This window comes from Macrotis lagotis, chromosome 1 (assembly GCF_037893015.1).
Source record: "Macrotis lagotis isolate mMagLag1 chromosome 1, bilby.v1.9.chrom.fasta, whole genome shotgun sequence".
Classification (NCBI taxonomy): Eukaryota; Metazoa; Chordata; class Mammalia; order Peramelemorphia; family Peramelidae; genus Macrotis; species Macrotis lagotis.
Genome location: NC_133658.1, coordinates 365,970,308 through 365,986,138, shown reverse-complemented (window position 1 = coordinate 365,986,138; position 15,831 = coordinate 365,970,308). Strand labels below are relative to the sequence as shown.

The following is a 15,831-nucleotide window of genomic DNA, read 5'->3' as shown; positions in this document are numbered from 1 at the left end:
CTGCCGCGCCGCTTCCTTTTCCGCCCCTGCCCAAGACTACTTCCGGGGCGGGGTAACCTGGGCTGCCATGTCAGGAGTGGCTTGGCGAGGTGAAGGCGAAGACTCCATGTTGAGTGTGGTGGATAGCCTGGGGAAGGATGTTAGTCCATAGGAGCCGCGGGCTTCGGTTTTGTACATCTGTAAAACGGAGAAGTCCACCCGAGGAGATGGGGGGGCCTGACCCACCCTATCATTCTTCTCCTAAAGCGAGGGCTTGGGCCACAGGGGCGCCCAGGCCCCTCCAGCTGTGCCGCCCAGGCCCCTCCAGCTGTGCCGCCCAGGCCCCTCCAGCTGTGCCGCCCAGGCCCCTCCAGCTGTGCCGCCCAGGCCCCTCCAGCTGTGCCGCCCAGGCCCCTCCAGCTGTGCCCTGTGATCGCTTCACTCAGGCCACAGTTTGTAAGTGCCTGCTCTCTGCCAGGCACTGAGGGAAGCGCTGGGGTTTGTCGTTGCTACAAAGATCCCCATGGAAGCCTCAGCACTTGAATCCCAGGTGGAGGAAGGACCTCAGAGGACCCTCTGGCTAGCTCGGAGGAGCCTCTTCCCTCTCCTGGGCCTCAATTTCCCCATCTGAAAACGAGAGCTTTGGACTTCATGGATACCAAGGCCCCCATTCCTCCCAAATGAATCTCTTTTATAAAGCTGGAGGTAGCTTGTTGCATTGTTTAAAAGGTTTTCTTTTTACTGCCTCTCAACAATCTTCACTCTTGACCTTTGCTCCCAAATAGCACAAATTTCAAGCTCAAACCCTTGTCTCACTAGGCAAGCCTTTAAGTACCTGACATCAATTCCCATGTTCCCACCTTTAAAACCTTCCTTTTCTATATATTTCCATTTTCTGGCTTGTGATCCCTTCATCATCCTTGTGTGCTAAAACTTTCTATATGCTTTATAAAATGTGGCGATCTGAATTTTTTCCCCACAATTCTGTGAAATTTTCATAGAATCTATACTGAGAAAAGAAGCCTTAGATTTTATGTAGTTTACCCCTCAGAGAGTAAACCTATGAGTATAAATTGTTTCATTCTTTATACTTATATTCTAAGTGTCTGGTGTATAATAGATGATTAATAAATCCTCATTGGTTAGTTTGTTAAAGCGTTACTTGCCTAGTCAGACTAGTAAATAGCAGGACTGGGATTCCAACCTAGATCCATTGATTTCAATTCTACTGCTTTTTCATTCAGTATAAAATGCTCATTGATTTATTGACCACCCTGCTCTTATTTCTCTGAATTACTCCAGTATTCTATGGCAACTCCCAGCTCTGAATTCATAAATGATTTGATTTTAGGTGCCCCAATTCTTATGCAGAGGATCCCCATCCTCCTCCTGGTTACAATGTGAATGATCTTGAGAAAAGAGAACTTGACAGAAAACTGGAAACTAGGGAAAAGGTTTTGCAGCATAAAAGTCAAATAAGAGCCATTCTCTAGTTGATAAATGATCAAAGAACATGAGCAGATAGTTTTCAGAAAAATAAATCAAAGCTACCAATGTTCACATAAAAATGCTCTATATCACTATTGATAAGAAAAATGCAAATTAAAATAACTCTGTGATAACACCTCATACCTGTCAGATTAGTCAACAAGATAGAAAAGGGAAATGACACTTGTCATTTGGAGAGGATATGGAAAAATTGAGACTCTAATGCACTATTGGTGAAGTTGTGAATTCAAATATTCTGGAGAATAATTTAGAACTATGTTCAAAGTGTATAAAACTGTGCATATCCTTGGATCCAGCTATAATTCTACCAAGTTTATATACCAAAGAGATCCAAAGGGGCGGGGGGTCTATTTGTACAAAAATATTTATAGTAGCTCTTTTTAAGGAAGAAAAGAATAAAAAATCAAGGGGGTGCCCAGCAGATGGGGAATGGTCAAACAAATTATGATACATAATTGTAATGAAATACTACTTTGCTATTAGAAATGACAAGCAGGGGGCAGCTAGGTGGCACAGTGGATAGAGCACCAGCCCTGGAGTCAGGAGTACCTGAGTTCAAATCTGGCCTCAGACACTTAATAATTACTTAGCTGTGTGGTCTTGGGCAAGCCACTTTACCCCATTACCTTGCAAATACTTAAAAAAAAAAAAAAAAAAAAAGCTTAGATTCAGGTCCATGTCTTCTAAAATCAAATCTGTTATTCTTTTGGGCAGCTAGGTGACACAGTGGATAAAGCACCGGCCCTGGAGTCAGGAGTACCTGGGTTCAAATCTGGTCTCAGACACTTAATAATTACCTACCTGTGTGGCCTTGGGCAAGCCACTTAACCCCATTTGCCTTGCAAAAACCTAAAAAAAAAAAAATGACAAGCAGGTTGGTTTCAGAAAAATCTGGGAAGATGTATATTAACTGAAGCAAAATGAAGTGAGCAGAACCAGAACATCATGCAAAGTAAAAGCAATACTGGAGGGATGAGCATCTGAGAAAAACTTAGCTACTTTGATCAAGACATTGATCCAAGACAATTATCATGAAAATTGCTACCCACCTCCAGAGAGAGAACTGATGATTCATTTTTCCTTGTTTTATTTTGTTTTCCTTTACAACTCAGCTAATATGAGCTTTCTTTTTTTTTTCATGACCTCATATATACAATCAAAATCAAATTATTTGCCTTCTTAAGGATGGAGTAGAGGCAGAAAAGAGACAGTTTGGAATTCCAGAAACTTTTATATGTATTTGGCAAATTTCAGTAATTAAAAAAACAAGAGACTAGAGGTCTTGAACCTCAAAAGGTAGAGTACCAAGGTAACATATTGCACTAAAGATAGATACAATTGAGAAATAACATCTATGGCTCATTATTTACCAAGACTTAGCTAGTTCTTTCCAACAGAAAATATGATTTTCTATTCACCCAGTATACCTACCAAATAATAGCTCCTATTGGCATTGTGCTTTAATGATTCCAAAGAATTTCATGTACCATTAAGTCAACTAATACTCTCTCAATATCCTTGTAATAGATATATAAGTATCCACAATGAGTGAGTTAAATATATGTTGTATCTACAGTGAGTGAGTTAGACACATAGGTATCTACAATGAGTATGTGAGTATATGTGTAAGTGCCTCACAAGGAGGCAAGAATAGATGTCTCTTTCATCTCCTTTCCCCGCTCCCAAGGGAGACTTTAATTTATGCCAGGAGGTGAAGTACTCTCCTATACTCAGAGAAAGGGGATACTGAGATAAAATTCTATCTATCCAATTCCTGAAATACAATTTTCTAGGGCAGGGCTGTCCAACCTTACTTTTAAAATTTATTTATTTTTTTATTATATTTTGATTGGCCATTATGGTGAGAGATCTGTGGTACCTCACTTTACTAAATCATTTTGTAACCCTCCAGGGGGCTGCACAAAATCACACTGCAGGCATGGATCCCACAGGCCGCATTTTGGACAGCTCTGTTGTAGGTATATAAGTTTTAGGTTCAAGTAAACATCTGATTGCAATTTCTTAAGGGGACCAGGAGGCTCCAAGCTTCATATCCAAGAGTGAATCCTCTTCCCACCAAATACCAATTTCACAATGAACATATAACAAATAGCAAAGAAATCTGCCAAGTCAATAGAATTTATTCATCTACACCTACTTTTACGACAAATTAAAAGTTCAAGACACTTGGTTTATGGGTAATTTATTAATTTTAGAAAGTTATAATTAACAAAGGAATGGTTATTTGATCTCATAAGCCAAAAAAAATTGGGGCCTCTAATGCTAGAAAAGGGGATATATCTGAGGGTGGAAATCAACTCTGATTGGTTAACAATTATTGAAAGGCTAGACTTCATAATGAGGAGGTAGGCAAAAAAATCTTCAGCTCCTCCTGCAGAGAGTGTGACCTAATCATGAGACTCAGCTGTTTCTAGCAAGCTGGGGGAAAAAATCCATCTCTACCCAAACCCTGATGGTCATAAGTTAGATTGCCCTAAATTCTAATGGAAAGTACCATGGATGTATAGGGGCTTATTTCCTAAGAACACAATCTCATTTAGACTGGATTCTGTTTGTAAGGTCTCCTAGTTGGGTAGAGTTCTATCAAAAATGAAAAAAACTTGTACCTGAAAGATTTGGACAATCTCATCAGATAACTGAATAATTTACAAGAAGGTGATTTCTACATGAGGAAAGAGAAATGGGAAAAAAAATCTTAATCTGAATAATTGGTTATTAGAGAAATATTCATTTTACTTTCTCTGATTTCTCTTTTGCTATTGACATAGATAAATGGGTTTCTTTGCTAGATTTATGCTTAGTCCTCTATTTCTAAACTCAGCACTCTTTCCATTTACATTTCCAAACCCAGCACTTAGAGATCTATCCATATTTATTTAATTAATGAATGAACTCCCAGCTTTGTCACTGAGCATTCATATGACCTTGGACAAGTCATTTCAACTCTAGCTCTCAGTCTTCTTATCTATAACTTGTAATCTCTAAGGTCTGTAATAGATTCAAATTCTATAGGAACAAATTTCCTTTAATTCTGTATCTATTCTCCCATTCCTTCCATTTAATTGGCTTGGTTTCCCCCAAATGTCACTGCATCTCACATACAATCACCTCTCAAATTACTCAGTCTTCTCAAAGCCCATATTCTTCCACCATGTATAGGAAATGGCTTCACCATGGATTTCAACACTATCCACAAGTACTCTGCTTCCATGATCAAAACTATTATAAAAAAAATAAAAACTTATAAAAGTCACTGATAATATATCATTACAATGTTCCCTGGGCCTTACTCTTACTATAGCCATTCACTCATTTCAAATCAATGAGTATTATATGCCAAGCACTGGGGATACAACAAAAAAGAAATAAACCCTCTCACAATGAGATTACATACTAATGAGAAGAATATATACAATCAAAAATACATACAGCACTGATATGAGATACATCCTTACATATGTATACATACATACAAACAAATAGTTAAATGCAAGGTTTGATCTGGGAGAAATCAGTGATTGGCAGATCAGGAAAGGCTTCATGCAGAAGGTGGTTATCTGAGTTGTATCTCACAATGATGAGGATGTTCATTCCAGATATACAAGATGACAGTGCAATGGCACAGAAATAGAAGACTGAGTATCATGAGTGAGAAACAGAGATGTCTGGATCTCCACTCCAGAAGGGAGAATAATTTCTAATGAAGTTGGAAAAGTAGATTGGGACCAGGTTGGGTAGACCTTTAAAAACTGAAAAATTAGTTTATGTTTTATTCTAGAGGAAAGTCCTATCTGTACCTAAATTAAATTACTAGGGCAACAGTGTACAGATTGATCTAGAGTGGGGAGATATTTGGGACTGAAGGAGAAAGAAGTTTCAGAATAGCTTCTGTGGAAGGTAAGATAGTTAGAAACCTCTAAGCTCTCTACATTCTTGTTTTTCTCAAATTTATACTAACTTACTTTCCTTCCTGCCTAATCTTCATCTTGTAATTTACCAGCTAAACTCTACCCTTCCTCTTCAGTTATTTCAGTCTTTGTCCTATTTCTTCTTATCCCTGTCCAAATTCCAAATTTTTGGATTACTCCTACCATCTACTATATCTGTTCCTACATATTTATTGTTGAATAAGACTGGAAAAAAATTAAGCAAAACAGCTCATTGATTGCACTACAAATCTGTGGTTTTAAATGTCAATTAGACACTCATCTCACCAAGGCAATCTTTTTACTTCTCCCTAATTGTCTATCCTGTTCCCAAGAATAGTAGCTATTATAAACATTCTCTTCTCTACTCAAATCTTCCAAATATGCTTCTTCTTAAACCCTCTCAACTGAGATTATTACCTTTTACTTTATTGATATTACTTTATTACCATGAACTCCTTTCTCTTTTTCATCTCAAAATCTAATTCATCATCCTATTTTCTATTGCCCTTTCTTCCATTTATTAGAGTTATAAGATGACTATTCTTTCCCTAGTTAATTTCTTGAACTCATGATTTCTCACTTACCTAACCCACCATATTAACTTCAGTTTCTCCCTTTCTCTTGTTTTTTCCCCACTGCCTTCAAAAATCATATCATCCTTGAAAAACTTTCTCTAGACTTTACCATCTCCTCTAACTTGCATCCTATATCTCGCTTTTCTCAGGTCAACTCCTAAAAAAGTTGTCAATAGTCATTGATTTTCCTTATTCATTTTTCATTAGTTGCTTTACTTTATTGATACAGGCTTATGAGCTCAATATTAAACTGAAAAGATTCTCTCTGAAAATACCAGAGTTCTTAATTGTCTCATCTGATTTCCCCCATCAGTTCTTGTCCCTGACATCTCCATAGCATTTGGCACGATTGATGAACTTTTCCTCCTAGATCTTTCTTCTTTGGGATTTTGTGGCACTATTACCTGAGTTCTTCCCCTAGCTCTCAGTTAGGTGATCCCTAGTCTTTTGGTAAATTATCATAAGATACCTCCAAATTCCTGGAGCACACAAGGTCTATCTGTATTCTCTCTCTCTTTTTCCTTTTCTACATTTTTCATGAGTTCCCATGGACTTTATATGAAGATACCTCACAGATTTATATATTCTACCTGTCTTTCTCCTGAGAACTAGTCCTACATCATGAACTGCCTGATGGAAATTTCAATTTGCATGACATCTTAAACTCAAATATGTTCTGAAGAGAAATAATTACCTTTTCCCCAAAACCCATTCCACTTACAAACTTCTGTTTCTATAGAAGGTATCACCATTCTTACTGTCTTTTACATTTGTAATCTTAGCATTATTCCCAACTCCTCATTCTCTTTTATCTAACATATCTAATTATTTGCCAAATTCTGCAATTACTGCCTCTATGACATCTATTTCATTGTACCCATTCTTTTTTCTAACATAATTGCCATCTTTGTTCAAGCCCTTGTTTACTCTTGTAGCAAAGTGATTTTGAAACCTCTCTCTTCATTCTTGGGGCTAGAGCTGTTAGCCACCTAAAGAGTTTTATTTTTTTTTCTTTTGTTATTGTGAACTATTTTTGTTAATGTCTTATTCTTATATTATATTCAGGGCAGGTATTTTCTCTTATATAAGCTTATTTGCCACAAATACTTTGCATAGTATTCTGTACACAATAGGTATTTAATAAAAATTTGTTGAATAATTAAATAGATAAATTTATTATTAAGTATTCTTGTCCCCTTCCATGATTCAATTTCAGGACTTACAATATTTAAACTAGACACCAGGTGGTAGATTATGTCAAGATATGCCAAAGATATATCAACATTAGTTTCTTGAGGAAGATGACAAATTTTTTAACCCTATTTCTAGTTGAAATAGGTTAAATGGGACAATCATAGCACAGAAATGAAAGGCATGGGAACTGGAAGACCATTTAATTGAATCCATTAACTTTGCAGATAAACTGAAACTTATAGAGGTGACATGATTTGCCCAAGATCCCTTAGTAATTAAACAGCAGAACCAAGTTTTGAATCTCCTTCCTTAAAGTCCAAATCCAGTTTTCTTTCTATAGTACCTCCCTGTGACTGGAGGGTAGAGAGCTCTTCTCAGAACCTCCATTTGAGAAGGGTACCCAGATCTGCTCTCCCTTTATTTCCCACCATGCTGAACTATCCTGAGCCTCTCTATCATGGCCTCATACTGACTCCCTTCCCCTCCTTTTCTTTCAACTTTCCATTGTGTATGATCTTTCCCATTAGATTATATGTCTCTTAGGGAAACGAATTGTTTTCCTTTTTGCTTATATTTGTATTCCTAGCCCTTAGCACAGTGGCTGAGAGGTAGTGCTTAATAAATGCTTATTAACTGACTGATTTAGCTAATGTATGTAGATGAGTGCCCAGACTCCTTTCACTTGATCATTTGCATCTAACAGTAATAGTAACTTCAATTTCTAAATCATTTTAATAGCTAAAAGTACTCTTCTCACAACCAACATAGAATTTAAAAAATGAATTATTCTCATTTTCAAGAAAAGAAAAACGAGTTTCATGAATTAGAATAAGTTGCCCATCTCGCTAAGTGACAGGGCAGAAAGTTAAGTATATATGCTCTGCCTCAGAGCTCTTTCTATTAAACACTGAAGGAAGATGGTTATTCTTCTTCAAGAGGCAATGTTTACATGTATGTATGTATATGTGCATAAACACATTTGTCAAATCTAAATGATTGTTAGTATAATTTCTCTTCTCTAAAATAAGTGGAGTAAATATTTCCCCACAAACTAAAAATGTTACATTGTCATCATTAAGGATAAAAGAAATATTATATTTCTTATCTTATATATCTTATATTCATCATTTGGGCTACTACAATAGCCTTCTAACTGTTCTCCCAGCCTCCAGGCTCTATCTCTCATCTCTGTTCTATTTTGCACAGCCCTGTCAAAATAATCTAACCATTCTACTTCCTTGGTGCTCAAAACCCTTCTCTTTGACTATAGAATTTCCCAGTTTATCCACTCAATTGGGAAATAATCTGACAGTAATTAGTCTTAGGTCAATACATTATATCATATTCTACAATACATTCTAAATAGATATATGACTTTAATATTAAAAATCACTATTAAAAAAAGAAAACAGATTATATACATCAAGGCCATAAGTGAAAGAGATATTTTTATCCAAAAAAAAAAGGGATGAAGGCAATCATAAAAGATAAAACAGATAACTTTGATTACATGGAAGTGAAAAGCTTCTGAACAAACAAAAATTAATGTATCTAGGATAAAAGGGAAAGATATTAAATGGGAAAAAATTGTATCAAATTTCTCTAAGGATTTGGTATCCAAGGTAAAGAAATAGTTAGATAAATCTGTAAAACCAAAAAGCCATTTCCCAGTAGATAAGTAGTCAAAGGATATAAACAGTCTTTAAAAATTATAGACTACAAATAATCATAGGAATGTAGTTTCACATCTCTTATAATAGAAATGCAAATCTAAACCTTAAAATTTTACTTCACAATCTACAAATTGACAAAGGTGAGAAAAATCAATTTTGGAAGGACTTTGGAAAGATTCTTCCACTAGTGTTTTGTTGGTGGTGGTGTAAATAAGTATAACAATTCTGGAAAATAATCTGAATTTATGCAAATAAAATTACTAAAACATCAATGCCCTTTGATTCATAGAATCCTCTACTAAGTTTTTACCCCAAGAAGTATATGATAGGAAAGTACCTATTTATGTATATATATGTACATATATATATGATAAAATATTTGTGCTGTCATTTTTTGTAGCAAAGAGAATTGTAGACAAAGTAAAAGCTCATCAAATGCTGGTACATAGATATAATGGAATATTACTGTGCAGTAAGAAATAATGAGTATGATGAATACAAAGAAACATGGCAAGATATATATGATATGATGCAGTAAACCCAATCAAGAAAACAAAATATATGATGACTACATCAATGGAAATTTAAAAAAACCCCATAAAACATTAACAAGTGAATATTGCAAACAAAGAACAAACATGGTTCAAAGAAGACATATGAGTGAAATTCATCCACTCCACTCTTTTGCAGATAAGGATGTTTGTGACTGTAGTTTGTGTATTTTATTTTCAGACTTTTTCAATGTGTTGATCAATTTTGCTGATTTTTTCTTTTTTCTTTAAAAACATTATGTGTTGAATCTTCCTTCCACATTTACTTTGTCCCATGTTCACATCCTGGTTCCCTACCACCAAGTTACAGTTTTTCACTGCTAACTAGAAAAGCAACTCAAAGTCCTCCCTGCTCAGGGAAGAGCTAGTGTCCAAAGTGGATAATTATGACAAATAGCTCTTGCTGCTGAGTGAAGATAAATAAAAAGAATCTAAAAGTGGATTGTAAGACATGCCAAATGACAAAAGATTTGAAGAGCTAACCAACATTTTCCAGACCATCTGTAATGCCATGAAAATTTGAGATGTCACTAAATATCTTAAGAAATTTGAGCTACTGGGAAAGATCAGATGCATTAAGGGGCAAAGAGGGTGTCACCCAATTCCACATCCATATCCTGGATGATCTGGAGGACTATCCCAATGACCTTTGGCAGGACAAAGAGGGAAAGAATAAATGAACAATAACAAGGCTCTAAGCACCATGAAGATCCATAAATATAATGATGGTTATGAATCCCAGATCACCAACCATAAGCAGAGTTCTGAACATTCCGCCATTCAGGACACTGAGAAAAAAGAGGATACAAAATGTTCTTCCTCTTCAGATAAGGATAAGGATAGTCTTGGTGCCACATGTTTCTTGAAGAAATCTAAAGCACCATCAAGGGAAAGTTCCTCACGAATATGGAAGATGGCCTTTTGATCCCAAGCTGTAGGAAATGACTGTGCTGGCAGTTAGTTCCCCAACTTTCAGTCTTCTCTCACTGACTTTCTTCCTCCAACTTCCAATATCTTCTCCCTTTATAACCATGACATTATAGGCTATCTTCTTTGCAAGGACTTCTTGACTGGTGGTATTGCCACTGCTATCTTCAAAATTTCAGTGATCCCAACAAGAGAGTCAAACTACTATTGCAGGTGAAGCTTGCAAGTAAGTAGATTGCTGCAAATAAGCAGTACAAAGGCATAATGGATTGTATAGTCTGAATTCAAAAGGAATAAGGGATGCTTTCTTTCTGGCAGGCCAACTTAGTAAATGTCAGTTGATATTTTCCCATCCAGGCCCTTAACTTTTTCTTTAAGGATAAATTTAAGGTTTTTTTTGTGAGGAATGGACAAGCACACCCAGTTTTTGGAGATATTTTGCTGGCAATCTTGTCTCTGGTAGTATAGTTGGAGCTACTTCTCTCTGCTTTGTCTATCCCTTGGATTTTGTGAGAGCCTGTTTGGCAGCTGATGTTGGGAAATCTGGCACTGAGAGAGAGAATTCAAAGGCCTGGGAGACTGCCTTATAAAAATCACCAAGTGTGACGGAATTCATGATTTGTCTCAAAGTTGCAATGTCTCAGTGGAGGGTATCATTACCTATTGCCTACTTTGGAATTTATAATACAGCAAAAGGTATGCTCCCAGATCTGAAGAACACTCTGTTGTGGTAAACTGGATGATTACACAAATAGTGACTGTTGTAAGCAGGTATAGTTTTCTATCTCTTTGATATAGTAAGGAGGTGAATGACAATGCTGTCTGATTGCAAAGCGCTGATAATCATGTGCATTGGGACACTTGACTGCTGGAGGAAGATTGATAAAGATGAGGGTGACAAAACTGTTTTTCAAGGGAGTCTGGTCCAATACTCTAAGAGGCATGGGTGGAACTTTTGTGCTTGTCCTGTATAATGAATTAAAGAAAGTAATCTAAGTATATCCTATCTAAAAAATGGAATCAATAAAGATAAATCTTGTAGAATATTTAACCTTACTTAGCATTTTTGAACCATTGACCTACAAGAAATTCCTATTGTCTTTTTATTCAGACCAGATCATGTTTGTAAAGGAGCCAAGAACAGCTCTTAGAAAAAGGAACTTATTTATTGTGATCCATTATTCACACAGTGGAACTGATAATGGTTCCATATATTGATTCTATTAGTTTTTGAAAATAAGTTACTATGGGTCCAAAGAGGAAGATCAACTTACACCATCTGGTTTAAAGGCTCTTTTGTAGGAACATAAATTTATGTTTTAAGTATTTATTTTAAAAAATCATATCTCCCACTTGTACTTAAACACTATATATATATATATATATATATATATATATATATATATGTATACATATATATACATACTATTTTGCATAGTTTGCTATTTAACAGTTATGATGATCTATGTTGGGCATTCTGCTGTAAAACAGTAATTACACAGAATATTCTAAAAAAATAAGAAGATGGAGGATGAAGATGAGAACTCTAAGGATTCAGCCAATGATGAAGACTGGAGTTCATATTCCACTTCCTCAGATTCTAAGTTAGAATAATAGAAAATATACTTTGTTGGCTTCCAAATTCCTTAAAAAGAGAGTGCCTTAGTCAAAAGAGGTTGTGGAGAATAAGTGAAAAGACAAAGGCAAAAAAAAGCATGGCTTAAAATTCAAGTTCTTAGATAAGGAAGAGAAGGAGTATAATGAAGGAGACTGAGTGTAGGAGAAGGTTTAAATTAGAGTTCCACTTATGTCTAGGATGTTTGCCAATGGAACAGAGATTATCCATGCAATTGCAATAAAGAAGTTAAATGAGATACTGCTGGTTCATGTCAAAAAACAACTAATCATGGAACCCAAATTGAACTGCTGTAACTACTTGATGAGAGTACACCAGAAAATAATCTCCTGGGTGAGGAGTGATTATTAAGATAAAATTCAACAACATTGCTTCTCTCTATGACTACATCCCTAATCTGGTCATATACATAAAGCTAGAGATATGGCAGAAACACTTAGAGCAATGAATTGATAAACATTTTATTTACAAAATTCAACATCTTTATTAGAGAGAATATCCTGGAAGATATTCCAGGATACTGTGAGCAGCCATTTTATGTTTCTGGTTGTATCCTGATTCTTATGGAAAGGATGGATGAATCATTTACAAAACACAAATACTCATCCCCAGCATCTCAAGATGAGACCCAGAATCTGTGCCTTTATTGAATACTTTCAGCCATATCTGCTATATCTACCTTTGTCATGTGCTCTATACCTACTATAAGTTTGATTATAAGGTCCAGAAGTAGCATCTTGCTTCCCCTAAAAGATCCTAGACTATGTTTCTTTGCATTTTTCTTTAATTTCCTGAATATTTCTTTAATTTTGCTCTTTCAGATGAATTTTGTTATGTTTTTCTCTCTATAAAATTATTTTGATAATGTTATTGGTATGGTATTGAATATGTAAATTAATTTAGGTATAATTATAATTTTTATTACATTAGATCCTCCTACCCATGAACAATTAATATTTTTCCAATTATTTAGATATGACTTTATTTTTATGAAAAGTATTTTGTAATTGTGTTCATATAATTCCTAGATTTGTCTTGGCAGGTAGAGACCCAAATATTTTATATTTTCTAAAGTTAATATAAATGGAATTTCTCTATCTCTTGCTATTGGATTTTGTTGGTAATATATAGAAATGCTGATGAATTTTATAAATTTATTTTATAACCTCTAACTTTGCTAAAGTTGTTAAGGAATTTCTTAGTTGATTTTCTAAGGTTCTCTAAGTAAATCATTAGATCATCTTCAAAGAATAATAGTTTTGCTTTCTCATTGCCTTTTCTAATTCCGTCAATTATTTTTCTTCTTTTATTTCTAAAGCTAACTTTCTAGTATGATTTTAAATAATAGTAGCGATAATAGACATACTTATTTCAACCCTGACTACCTGTAACTTTCAAAACAGACAACAAATTACTGATCAATTGAGTCTACAGATTGCTACCAGAGGAAAAAACAACCTTGTACTTAAAACTCCAAGTTTTGTAGTGCTTAACCTTTGCAATGTAATAACAATCACAATTTGATAGTTTCCAAAGTATTTCATAGATTATAAAATTTTATTTAAAAAAGCTTTTACAAAAGCCTTACTAGATTACAAAATTGTTAAGTTTATAAGAAAAGACCTTCAGTTATGAAGTGATGCCAGTACAATTAATCTAGGATTATTTCATAGTCAAAAAGCAATTGGAAGGAAGAGCAGTTTATAATAGTACAATGGACTTGGATTCAAAAATACCTGAGTTAAAATGATATATCTGAAATATGGCTATATGATAAACTGCATGATCAGTAGCAGTTACTTAACTTTTCAATCTTATAAAGGTTATAATTGAGAAATTGTAAATCCAATGACAATTTGGGAACTATGGAAAAATTACAGAAAGATTCTTGGGTCATACCTAACATCAAAGTGGAATTGTTGAGTTTTGCATCATAATTTATAGATATGTCTCAGCCAATTAAAAGGCACAAATCTGAGGCAAAAAAAATACAGGAAGAAGTTATAAGAAGAGCAGAAGAAGAAAAGAAATAGTACAGGAGACCATGGGGAGAGAAATGAGAAAAGGCTATAAAAAAGCTTCAGAGTAGATAAGCTGATAGGAGCTGAACTGTCAGATTTTGCAAATGCTTTGATGGGAGCAGTGATGCTTGGAATATAAATTGTAGTTTGCTGAGAATTAATTGGCAAACTGGAGAGCTGAATTCTGATTGGAGAGCTAGCAGAGTTTATTCCTCTCTATTACCCTCTGCAGCCTGTGAAAAAATAAAAATTATTATTGCCTTGGATTTCTACTGTATTGATTTTACAATGTAATTGATTTTATGCTGTATTGATTTTCATAATTGAATTAGTATCTGCCTGATGTTACCTTGCTCTGAAAAAAGTTTTCTTTCTTAGTTTCAAAGAAATGATATCACTCATGCAATGTTCCTGAGACATCTACTTCTTGTCTGTAGGACAGATTAACCTTTTGCCATCCACCTCAAAACAAGTTGTCTATTCTTGCCTATCCTGGCACAATTATGGGATACTTGATCTCCCCCAGGGGCAGAACCTGGTGGTTCTGGTTTTCTAGTCAGGATTATAAAAGACAGATGAGTTCAATAAAAGGATGAACATTCCTTAATTGTTAGAAATGGGCACGATTAACCTCACCTGCATGCTATTTTTCCTAGTATAACCAATTGTAATGTTCTAAAATTACCCAGAGCCCTCTTCACTTCCTAGATGTCAATAAAGGGATTCCCCTCTTCATTGAGATTGCTAGCTTTACTGAAGTGGCCAGTCTGACCCACTTAGTTAACATTTATGCACATCAATGTTAATAAACTGATGATGCTCAGAGTATGTATCTCAGTTAACCTTTATTGAGTTCACTCATGACAAGCCTAAAAGAAGGGAAATATCTCCAGGATGCCCTTGATGCTCTTTTCTGTCCTCTTTGGTTTTGAAAGAGGCCTGATTTTTCTGAGAGTTGATTAAGCAAAGCAAAAACCTCAGCTATTAAAAAAAAAGCTAATAAAAAGCTTCATTGCCATATCACTATGTAGAACTTTGGATCAAAGCCCCAGAGCTTGGAAATTCTTGGTTTTAAGGAAGCAGTTTAGAACTGAACCAAGGTAATAAATTTAATTCCCCTAATTTAATTTTCTCAATACAAATGATTCTGAGCTGTGTATTTATTCATTTATTTATTTTAGAGGCAATAGGGGATAAGCGACTTTCCCCAAGGTCATTCAACTAATGCCTGAGATTGGATTTATATTCAAGTTCTCTTAAATCCAGGGTATTATACCCACCATACCACCTAGCTGCCCCTGAAATATATTGATACAGTCTTAACCTTATCTGACCTACAGTCTCCCATTTCAAACTATTCAACATCTTGAACTGAATGTATGGACATCTTAAAACTTAAGGTGTCTAAAACTGAATTTACTATCTTCTCTCCTCAAATCCTACCCTCCTTGAAAGTCCCCATTACTGTCTTAGAGACCACTATCTTCCCAATCATTTAGGCTTGCTAGACAGGTAGATAATAACCTCAATGCCTCATTTGCTCTCATCCTACTCCATATCAAATCTATTGTCAAGACCTCTTTTATTTCTTTCTTTTTTAATATTAAATATATTAACTTATTCCAATTATATGTAAATACAATTTTAGAGTTAAGTTTTATAAAGATTCTGCCCTCTCACTCATCCTTCCCACATCCTAGATAGCAAGTAATATGATATAAGTTTTACATATACAATCATGTTACGTATATTTCCATATTGTTCATATTGTGAAAGAAGAATCAAAACAAAAGGGAAAAATGTGAGGAATTTTCCA

At 35.1% G+C, this 15,831-nt stretch overlaps 1 pseudogene; it reads left to right on the top strand.

The window, feature by feature from the left end:
* The first annotated feature begins 9,882 nt into the window (after nucleotides 1-9,882).
* On the top strand, nucleotides 9,883-12,644 carry LOC141500553 (eukaryotic translation initiation factor 3 subunit C-like protein; annotated as a pseudogene).
* The last annotated feature ends 3,187 nt before the right edge of the window (nucleotides 12,645-15,831 follow it).